Source organism: Lynx rufus, unplaced genomic scaffold (assembly GCF_022079265.1).
Source record: "Lynx rufus isolate CCGP_SWC_20201006 ecotype Redwood Valley unplaced genomic scaffold, mLynRuf1.p SCAF_12, whole genome shotgun sequence".
Taxonomy (NCBI): domain Eukaryota; kingdom Metazoa; phylum Chordata; class Mammalia; order Carnivora; family Felidae; genus Lynx; species Lynx rufus.
In genome coordinates this window covers 60193677-60204572 of record NW_025814826.1, presented here as the reverse complement: position 1 = coordinate 60204572, position 10896 = coordinate 60193677, and the positions used below count along the sequence as shown (strand labels likewise).

The following is a 10896-nucleotide window of genomic DNA, read 5'->3' as shown; positions in this document are numbered from 1 at the left end:
AGCTTCCAGGAGGAAGCGACACAGGTTGGGTCTTGAAGGGTGTGTGGGGCTGGAGGGGTGCGTGTGCCGAGCCCCGGTATCTCGAGTCTGCCAGTCGGCATCGGGATGGCTCCGCGGGGGGCTTCGGGCAGGCTGGCGGGGCAGGACCCGGTCACCGCTGAAGGCTTTGGCAGGCCAGCACAGGGAGCCAGAAGCGTGTGCTCCTTTCTGGATTCTTCCACGCACCCCTCCTCCCCCCTGAGCCCCAACCCCCCACCTATTGCCCTCTACTACATCCTGGAGCCCCTGAATTGGTAGAGGAACCAGAATTCGTGGTGGCCCTTTTGGCTAGGTGCGACGCTAGGTCTCGAATATACAGACAAAACTCTGGAACATGGAAATCACATAAAAGAGTCACTTCAAGTCACACAGAGGGTAGGAGAGAATCAGGATTCCAGCCCTTTTCCCTCCAGTTCCCAGATCCAGCATCTTTCCATTAAATGCACTGGCTTGAAGGCCAAAGAAACCTTTGTGGTGGAGAAAAGCAGAACCTCTGGGAGCGATGCTCGGGCCTCCTGAAGACCTGCCCAGGGGGATTGTTAACTGCTTGTTAGCAAACATCTACCGATACTGTACTGTGTGAGCCTATAAGGGTTTTAAATATTTCGCCTCAATTCTCACCACTGCTGTCCACAAGGGAGGCATTATTATGATCACCAGCCTCTATTTCACACCAGAAAATTGCCACATAGTGTTTAAGTGGCTGGTCCAAGGACACATGATTCGTGGGGTTGAAAGGTTGGATTTGAATCTGGGAAGCCTGGATCCAGCTTCCTGTCCTAACTAGAATGATGTGGAAGGCTGGCCAGGCTGTGCCCTGCGCGGGCGGGGGCTGAGGTCCAGCGTGAAATCTGCCCTCTGGGCTGTGCAGGCTGGCACGGGCTGCTGGGGGCGGGGCGGGGGGGGGGTACCTTTGTGTGACTTCCACCCAAGGACCGCAAGCCAAGCTTGTCCTCCTGGGAACGACAGCAGCTGACCACATCGCACCTTTGTCATTTGCACCATTGATTTTTTTTTTTTTTATCCTGACCTTCTCAAAGCCATTTAAGAGCACAGATAAAAATGCAAAGCGCAGGGAGGCTGTGAAATGCAGCTCAGCGGCCAGCCACAACGGGAAAAGGCATTTAAACGCGGCCAGCTCAGACATTCTTCCTCCGGTGGATGGAAGTGAGTTCTGGACCAGTCTGCCCGGTGGGCAGCTCGGCAGGTGTGGCTGGCTGGCTGGCGGGGCCGCACCGATGACCTGGCGATCCCTCTTCCAGGAATCCATGTGGCCGAAATGCTCATCGGCCCCAGCGAAGATCTCTGCGGGGAACATGGTTTGTAAGAGTGGAACACCGGAAACCACCCCGCACGCCCTGGGAGGAGACTGGTCCGATCCACTATGGTGCGCTCAAATTTGGAGTACCAAACAGACCTTGAAGTGAAGGCAGTAGCTCTGATATCACAGTAGCTGTGATAACAGCGGATGTTCACAAGGTCTAGTTCAGGCTCAGGACATTTCGTACAGTGCGAGGCTGTTGGGGTGAACGCTGTTTTCGTGTGGGCGTATGGATTCACTCGCCGTGTTGCAAGCCCCAGAGAGCGGGGCTGACGCTGGTCTGAGCGCGGCTGAGGGTGGACAGGTTCCGCAGCTCTCAGGGCTAAGGGCTAAGGGCCCGGACCCGGAGCCAGGTTTCCCGTGTGACTTGCACCGTGTGACTCACTGTTGCCGTGCCTCGGTTTCCCTGCGCAGAAAACGGGCGTGCTTGCTCCTAGTACTTTCCTCTGGGAGGTGTTTTGAGGATGGAATGCGTGCAACCCTGCGAGGCTTTGTCTCTGCAGGCCTGGAAGACAGTAAGCCCTGGAGTCTTCGCTATGTTGAAGCCCGGAAGAAAGTGCTGGAGAAATGTGCTCAGCCGGCACCGGTCACTGGTTGTCTCTGAAGAGTGTTGATTGTTGAACTCACGCATTCCACAGCGTTTAACATTTTTGGAAAAAAGAATGCAGTCGGGCAGAGAAACAATTGATGTCCAAAGGAGACCCTTGTTACCGGCCTTCGAAGATAGGTCAATGCCTCCTTCTACTACATTCCCTGGAAAAATGGGTGGGTAGACTCCGGACTCAGGCACAGGACTCACCACCCAGGCTGCCGACTCTCCCTGCCCACCACCTCCCTGCCCACCTCCCATCGCTGTCAGTGTTCTTAGCCCCTGGGGTTGTCCCTTTATAAATCGGCTTCCCCCGCAGGCTTGGGAGCTCCCCAAGGACAGGGACTGCATCTAACCTGTGTCTCTGCGTCTCCACGCCTGGGCTGGGGCCTGACACACAGTAGGTGCCGAATGAGGGTTTGCTGAGTACTCAGTCTTGAAGGCATTACTCGAGGGTTGATACGTGACCCAAGGGTTTATTGGAGGAAGTTTCTTCCACAGTCTGACAGTAAACACTCCCTCTGACCCCTCTGGAATGCTCTTGGCACTTGTTTCCAAGTCAGGCCCTGAAAAATGAACCCTGTGTGTTAATTACAGAGCGAAACAATGCATTCTGGACTCCACCTCGGGGCGGCCATGTGGTCGGCCAGCTGCTGCAGAGGTTGTCCCCAGGGAAGGGACGTCCAGTCCCTCCAGGCCTGGGCGATAGTTCCTGGCATCCAGGTCCTCCAGGGGCCAACCACAGAAACCAGGGACCCACTTGGCATATCAACAGGAAAAGTTGTTATTGCCATGCTTGTGGGCATGCGCCCGTATGCACACCCACACCCCCCCAAACAGAACAAAAGCAAAACCAAAACGTGATGAAAGAAGCAATGAGAAAAGGTTGGGGAGGGGGGGCAAAGAAAGGGACAAACAAATGTGTTTGTGGGCCATATAAAGCCCGTGAGTTCCCAATTCCCAAAGCTCTTCCCCATTTTACAGATGAGTACGCTGAGAGGCAACAGCGTGCCCAAAGTCACCAGGAGTTAGTGCGTGGTCTGGCATGAAGTTTCTGATTTTCTGGCCCAGAGTCTCCCCTCTGTTTTGTCCTTGAGGCCGAGGGTCTGCAGGCTCCAGGGGCGGGACCTCTCAGGAGAGGAACAAGGGCCACCTGCCTCCCCGGCAACTCCCACCCCCACCTTTCCCCAGGAACCCTTTGTGACAGGGGGTGCCCAGTACTCGCGCATCAGGTAGCTGATGCTGTCACCCCAGGAGGGGGCCAGAGATGAGGGACTGGGGCTATCACGTGAATACGGGGATCCGGGTAGACAGAGGCTTCTCTGAAATTGGACGTTCATGGGGAAGGAGGACCGAGGTCAGCTTTGGAGCTATAGACCAATCTGGGTTGGAATGTGAGCTCTTTTCCTTCTAAGGCAGGTGAGTGTGGATAAGTGATGGAAGCTTCTGGGTGTCAGCGTACTCGGGTTTAAAATGGGACAGCACACAAGTCTGTGTGCAAGATCGAGTTCGGATAAACGAGGCCCCAGGGCCCAAGCAGGTGCTCCTAGGTCCAAGAATGCTGGATGGGCCAGAGGTGGGTCTTGCAGGAGAGAATGTAGTCCTGTGTGTTTGTAGGAGGTGAGATCAGTGCTTCCCTGAAGGTCAGCACAAGGGGGGGTCCTACTCTTTATGCTGAGACTGTTGTAGTCAGGGTCACAGCTAGTACTGGGGACAGAGACTCTCAGAGAGACCAGCTCAGGGCTTATAAACTCAGCTCCCAGCTCTCCCAAGACGGGCCTGGAGCGGGGAGCGGAGCAGAGGTGGGGGAGGGGAGGCTTCAGGGCCCGGATGGGGGGAGGGGATGGGAGGGGTGGATAGCACTGGCCCAGGGAACAAAGCCTCCAATCCCCAGGACCTCCATTAGCTGTGCGACTTCGGGAAAGTCACTCAGCCTCTCTGAAACCCAGTTTTCACAACTGTAACAGGAAAAGCAGCATCTCGCAGGCTGGCGGTAGGGAGTAACCGAGGACGTAAAACGCTAGGGCGCAGTGGGTCCAAATCCACATGACGCCGGAGGTGGCCCCTCCCACACACACCGGCTGTCCGGCCTCCCCTTCCAGGGCCTCATCTTCCCTGCCTGGGTTCATGCTTTGTGTCCGAGTAATAGTTACCAAATGGCAGCCTTTGGCGTATTACATTTATGATTTTTTTTTACCATAATCCAAACACATTTTGCAAAATTTATTACTTCATATCTTTTGAAAATTTAATGGATCCCCTTATAGAAGCTGAAATAGAAAAAAAATAGAAGCTGAAAAAAAAAAAAATTAAGGCGAACACGACGCTGCCTTAGACCTGCCGCTCTAAGTGGAGAAGCCGTCTTGCTGGTCACGAACTGAAGTCACTGGTGAGAATAATCACAACCCAAAGCCAATGGGGTGTTAAATCCTGGCTGGGAAGGACCTGGGCACAGAGGCGGCTCTCTCCTTGTGCGAGAAGAAAAAGCATCAGGGAAGCACTCGGACCAATGCCAAATCAAGACTCGCTCCCTGGTAGGACCAGGAGGGCATAAGGGGTTAACTTGGGAGTCATTTCCATCCTCCGTGATTCATTTAATGCCTCGAGTAATTCAGAAAGTGATGCTGGGGGGTCCCCACCCCATCTCCGTGAGGTTCACACACCAGGACAGGGCGCCTGGGTGATCCTGTCGGTCCCTCCTGCTGAGGCTGTCAGGAATCTAGAAGGGCCGGCAGGGCTGGGACATCGCAGCTGAATGGGAAGGAAGCTGTGTGGGGTGGAGAGAAGCCTGGATGGGCAGGGGTGCGGGGTCAGGACAGGAGCACAGTCAAGGATGCCCGAGGACGGCCCGATTGCCAGTTTCCTCTCGGCACAGGCCTGTGCCCACGAGCAAGCTAGGAAAGGGCTCTCAAGCTAAGAACCAACTCTGCCTTGATCTTTAAAAAAAAAAAAATTTTTTTTTAATGTTTGTATTTATTTTTGAGACAAAGAGAGACAGAGCATGAGCAGGGGAGGAGCAGAGAGAGAAGAAGACACAGAATCGGAAGCAGCTCCAGGCTCCAAGCTGTCAGCACAGAGCCCGACGCGGGGCATGAACTCCTGAACCGCGAGATCAAGACCTGAGCCGAAGTCGGACGCTCGACCGACTGAGCCCCTCCAGGCGCCCCGACTCTGCCTTGATCTTGGACTTGCAGCCTGCACGGCTGTGAGAATAAACGTGGTTTAAGCCACCTGGTTTGTGCTATTTTGTCGCAGCAGCCTGAGCGGACTGAGGCAGGGAGCACGGGGCCCGTGGCTGGGTGTCGAGAGACTTCATTTCTGTCCCTCTTCTGCTAGCGTGACTCTTGGCCGGGGTTGCCCTTCTCTGGGACTCAGTTTCCCCATCTGTAAAGGCAGGACCATGAACTCTACAGGTAAGGGGTTCTGACCTTCTGATTACAGGAAATGCCTGCACCTTAGCTGACCAGTGCTGAGGGTCCGGAACAGGATGGCACCTGGGGCTGGCAGGCTTCAAACCGCCTAGAAGCACCCCAGATGCCTAGAAGCACCCCCAGACGCCTAGAAGCACCCCCAGACGGCGGCGGCAACCCGGGTCAGGAATCTCACACAGCACTTTTTGGGACGGTCTGGGGTCAGCACTAGGGAACCTCTGCAGGCTCTGGGAGGCACAGGACACACCTGGTTAAACATTTGCCCGCTTTGGCTCCTTTCCAGAGCAGCGGACACCGCCCTGCGCACACACGGGCCCAGGGCTTAGGCAGCAGTTTTGCGATCCGGGTTTTTATTTAACTGGAAGACAGATACAGAGATACTTGCTCCCTCCCTCCCCCGTCCCCCACCACGCTGCCCAGCTGACCTTGGCTCCATGCAGGATCAAGGTCAGGCAGGGCCTCTCAGGCCACCCTTGCGGGGCAAAGAGCTGGAGATCCTCATGCTGAAAGTGGGGGTCTGGATTCCCGCTCTGCCACGGGGTGGGGGGGGAGCGGTGCATCTGGGCAGTGCCCCCACCTCTCTGAGCTCAGTCTGTACTCCTGTAAAATGGGCTAATAATCAGTCTGTGGGCTGAGCCCCCTGGGTCTCGACCCCGCCCCCGCACAGCCTGTTCTGTGAGCTCGTTGCCGTTCTCATGGGCCACTCTTCCCCTTCTTGACCTTCGTGTTTCTGCCTGGGCCCCGTCTGCCCTTCCCTGGGGAGGCCGCTGGTAGGGGTCAGGCTCGGGAGTGAGCGGTCTCTCAGAGGGGTTTTTTCGCCTCCATCGCAGATAACAGGTGATGCTAGAGAAAGTCACCTCTCCAACGTCTGTGCAGCCGGGGGGTCGGCATTCGGGTTTTCTTCTCGGGGCCGCGGGGAGGACGAAGGAACGTTCTGGGCCGTCACCGGTAAGAACCTTGATGAAGGACAGAGTCACTTCCAGCGATGCCATCCCTAACCCCGTTGGCTGGCTCACTGTGCCCTGCCCCGCCTCGGGCTGAGTAAACATTTCCTCTTTTTGCCCCTGTGCCACACTTACCTCTAAAGGCATGTCCCCTGCTGGGTTTTACCGTGGCTTTGGCTTGTGAGGATGGTGAGTGCCTCCAGGGCAAGGACTGGGTCCCATTTACCTTCCAAGCCCCCAGGTCAGCAGCCTCTGACCAGAGCCAGCTTCTTGAATGAATGAATAAGTGGGTGAGTGAATAACTGAAACGACGATGACCTTCAAGCCCCGTGGGAAAATGCTCTCGGTCTTTGCCAATCAATAGTGATCTGTGCCCCACTTTCTAAGTCACGCCCTAGACAGCGGTCGCCAGGCTCAGATGCATGCCACAGTGATCCGCGGACCAGACAGCTGGGCGGGGCGGGGGAGGGAGGCCGGAGAGGTCACACGGCCCGGCCCCCGTGCCACACGCCTCTCTCCTGTCTCGGCGGGTGAAGAAGGAGTGTCGCACACGCCCCATCTTTTCATTCAGCCCTCCCTGGTGGTGGGCTTGTTGGGCTCATCGGTCGTGCGGGGACCAGCTTTCAGAGAGTTTCTTTAAATTGCACGCGAGGGTTGCCCTGGATGAGCAGGACCTCCGCCTGAGGGAGAAGACCCTGATGAGGTTGCCACCACCCCATTTTCACCTTCAGCCCCGGACGGGCCTGCACCCTAGAGGAGCACTGAGGCAGACTGGCATTTTCTTAAGGATCTCAATCAAATACCAAGAGGGGACCCAAAGAGACTATGTCTCTTTTTTGGGGGTGTGCCATGCTTCATTTTATTTTATTCTATTTTGTTTTGTTTTATTTTATATTATTATTATTTGCATTTATTTTTATTTTATTTTATTTTATTTTATTTTATGTTATGTTATTTTATTTTATTTTCTAGAACACCACAACGATCATTCGTATACCTACTTCCTCAGAGCCAATAGTGTTCACATTTTACTTTTATTTTTGCTTTTATTTGCTGGGGCATTTGAAAGTAAGATACAGGGGCGCCTGGGTGGCACAGTCGGTTAAGCGTCCGACTTCAGCCAGGTCACGATCTCGCGGTCCGAGAGTTCGAGCCCCGCGTCAGGCTCTGGGCTGATGGCTCAGAGCCTGGAGCCTGTTTCCGATTCTGTGTCTCCCTCTCTCTCTGCCCCTCCCCCGTTCATGCTCTGTCTCTCTCTGTCCCAAAAATAAATAAACGTTGAAAAAAAAAATTAAAAAAAAAAAAAGAAAGTAAGATACAGACACGGTGACCCACTGACCGACCCCCGAAGACTCCAACAAATATCTTCTAACAATAGAGGCACTATCTCACCTAGCCACATTCTATACCTCAAATGAGAAGATGAAGGACACATTCCTCATATGAGTAAATACTCGGTGCAGATTCAAACATCCAGAATTGTCCCCCAAGTCATTTTCATGGCATTTTCCCCCAAATCAGAATCCAAATGAGATTCATGCAGTGTTTTTGTTTTTTTTTTATTTGTATAGGATACATTTTAAGTCTCTTAACCTAGACGCGTGTCTCCTGTCTGCACCTTTTTTTCTTTGCATTTCTTTTCCCTGACATCAGCAGCTGGTCTAGAGGAGGCTAGAGGTCGTGACAAATGGCCCACACCCTGGAAGTGCCCACCGTCCCCTCATCCGCCTGCCACTGGTTCCCAGCTGGGCCTGAACTCAGCCATTTGCAGAGCTCCCCGGAGGTGTTAGTGAAGGAACTTTCGTGACCTTCTCAGAGGTAAGGGGGTGGCACATTCATGGGGACCCAGGAGGGCCTGAACAGAAGACGTGCTCTGCAGATGAGGCACCGTGGTCACATCAGAGGGCACCCGGCAGGAGGTCAGGCAGGTGGGGGCATCTGGATGACTCTGGACCCTCGCACACCTGTATCACCTGCCGGGCCTCCTCCGGCCAGAGTGCCGTCTCCCTCCCCGTGCCACACCCCCACTTCCTTCTCCTCTCAGGTCCAGGAAAAGCCCTGCACCCCCACAGACTTTGCCTCCACCCCTGCCCTGGTTCACCGTAACTTCCAGATTGATGAAAACGTTCCACGTCCCATCTAAAAATGCACACGTACATACAAACGCGAAACGAGAGAAGAGATACAGCTGGATGTCAGTGGGCTTAACTGGGATGAGAAAGACCTGAAAAGCTGAAACCGTGCAGAGAAGAAGGGATAGATCCGACTAAATCAATCAGCTATAATGAAAAGTCAGACAAACTCGGGGGGGGGAGAAAATGAACCATGAAAATGAACTTCTGACACTTCATATCTCCAACCCGTGAGCTTTGACCTGTAGAACTGACACCCATAGTGAGAGTTTGGGTTCTCTCTTGGGATACAACAAGCTATCCCCAAAGTAACGGCTCGCGAAGACAATCGTCGTAGGCATCTGCTCCTGATTCTGTGCCCGGACAGGGCTTGGCATGGCCAAGTCTTCTGTTCGGTGACCCCGGTCACCAGCGAGGTCGCCACCATTCACCTGGCTGGCTGTTGGGAGCTCAGCCAGAGCCCTTAGCAGGAGCCTCAGTTTTCTTCCTGAAGCTTCTCTTGGTGGCCAGACTGGGCCTCGGACAGTGTGTTACCCCATGCGTGGCTGCCGGCTTCGAAGCGAACACGGGCAGGAGAGGGGAGGCTCCCTGACGGCTGAGCCCTAAAACCCTCCCCGTGCTATTTCTGCCTCATTCTATCTGTTACAGGAGGTTGTACAAGTCGCCCAGATGCAAAGGGGGGAGGCATTGAACGCCAGGGGACGTGGTCTATTGGAAACACCCAAGTAACATTCTGCCACAATAAGAAATTAAACAAAATCCCAACCGAAAAATCGACTATCGGTAAGAATAAATAATTCATATAAGAAATACAAAAGGCCGGGGGTGCCCAGGGAGCTCAGTTGGTTAAACGTCTGACTTCGGTTCAGGTCATGATCTCATGGCTTGTGAGTTCCAGCCCCGCTTCGGGCTCTGTGCTGACAGCTCGGAGCCTGGAGCCTGCTTCCGATTCTGTGTCTCCCTCTGTCTCTGCCCCTCCCCCACTCTTGCTCTGTCTCTCTCTCTCTCTCTCTCTCTCTCTCCCTCAAAAATAAATAACCATTTAAAGAAAAAAAAAAGAATTACAAATGGCCAACAGACAGCAAAACATAGCCAACCTAACTACTGTTGAAGAAACACGCATTTGAATTTCACCTAATTTCTCCCTACCCGAGGAAGGAAGAGGGCATTGACAGGATTCACAGAGCTCTGTTGGCGTGAAAATTTCTGTCAATCTTCTGGAGGGACATTCTGATACAATGTGTCAAGAATCCCTAAAAATAGTGACGCTTTTGAGTCAGCAATTCCACAGTTGGGATTTTCCAGAAGCTTTTTGTAAGGAAATACTTGTAAAAGTGTACAATTTATTTCAAATAGTAAAAGACTAAAAGTAGATGAAATGAAGCGTTGCATTGATTTGGTCGGAATACAAGTCAGGAAATGACATCTCAGTGAGTTTGGCCTTTAAGCCACTGACCTGGCATCAGAAAATACTTCCCAACCTTCCTGCCTTGTGTCATCCGCAGACATTCACTCACTCATCTGTACCACAAATGTATCGAGTGCCGCACGGGGAACAGTAGTTCCCTGCGCTCCAGCCCCTGGCGTGTTTTCACAGCCTTTGGAGAAAAATAAATACAAATATTAATTACTAAGTCTAACACGATATGAACAGCACGGATGAATGCGCGTTGACAAGCCCGCCTCTTCCATCCAGAAGGCAACTACAATTAGGTCCAAAAATGAATAAAAAAGGCGACTAAAATTAGGTCCAAAAATGAATAAAATCGTACCTAATGCTGGCAAAAATGAAGGCGGACAGGCCCCTGGGGGGAGCATATTAAGTGACGGACCGTCCTTGTCTTCCAATAGAAGCTCGATTAAAGAAATTATTATGTATCCATTAAATGGAGCTCTACATAACTGAATAGGCAATGATGTGAAACCATCGCCATGATATTGCTACACGAAATAAAAAGATTTCTTTTTATTCTATTTATTTGATTTTTAAAAAATTTGTTTATCTTCTAACTGAACAGTTTGGACAGCATGTCCCCAATTGTGTAAAGCATACAAAAGGGAAACTTTTGGAAATATAAACAACCATTGTGTGGGTCGGAACATCTGGGGAGTGGTCTTTGGAGGGGGAAGAAAGACTCACTGCTTAATTTACGCCCTTGGGCACTGCCATGGACCCAATGTTTGTGTCCCCCACCCCCAAATTCATATGTTGAGATTCTAGCCCCCTCCCAATGTGACGATACTAGGAGGTGGGGCCTTTGGGGGGGTGGTTAGGTCACAAGGGTGGAGCCCTCGGGAATGGAATTAGTGTCCTTAGGTAAAAGACACCCCAGAGATCCCTCACCCCTTCCGCCAGGGAAGGATGGAGTGGGAACACTGCCGTCTGTGAACCAGGAAGCTGCTTTCTACGGCCTTAGTCTTGGACTCACAACCTCCAGAA

General features: G+C 52.8%; 1 long non-coding RNA gene across 2 annotated transcripts; it reads left to right on the top strand.

Annotated features, from left to right (window-relative positions):
- Positions 1 to 5071: 5071 nt before the first annotated feature.
- On the top strand, positions 5072 to 9314 carry LOC124507828 (uncharacterized). Of its 2 annotated transcripts, XR_006961147.1 has the most exons (4): positions 5072 to 5362; positions 6211 to 6328; positions 7990 to 8142; positions 8369 to 9314. It is a non-coding gene; the product is annotated as an uncharacterized LOC124507828 (long non-coding RNA). The 2 variants fall into 2 exon arrangements; XR_006961146.1 differs by having other exon boundaries at positions 5072 to 6328.
- The last annotated feature ends 1582 nt before the right edge of the window (positions 9315 to 10896 follow it).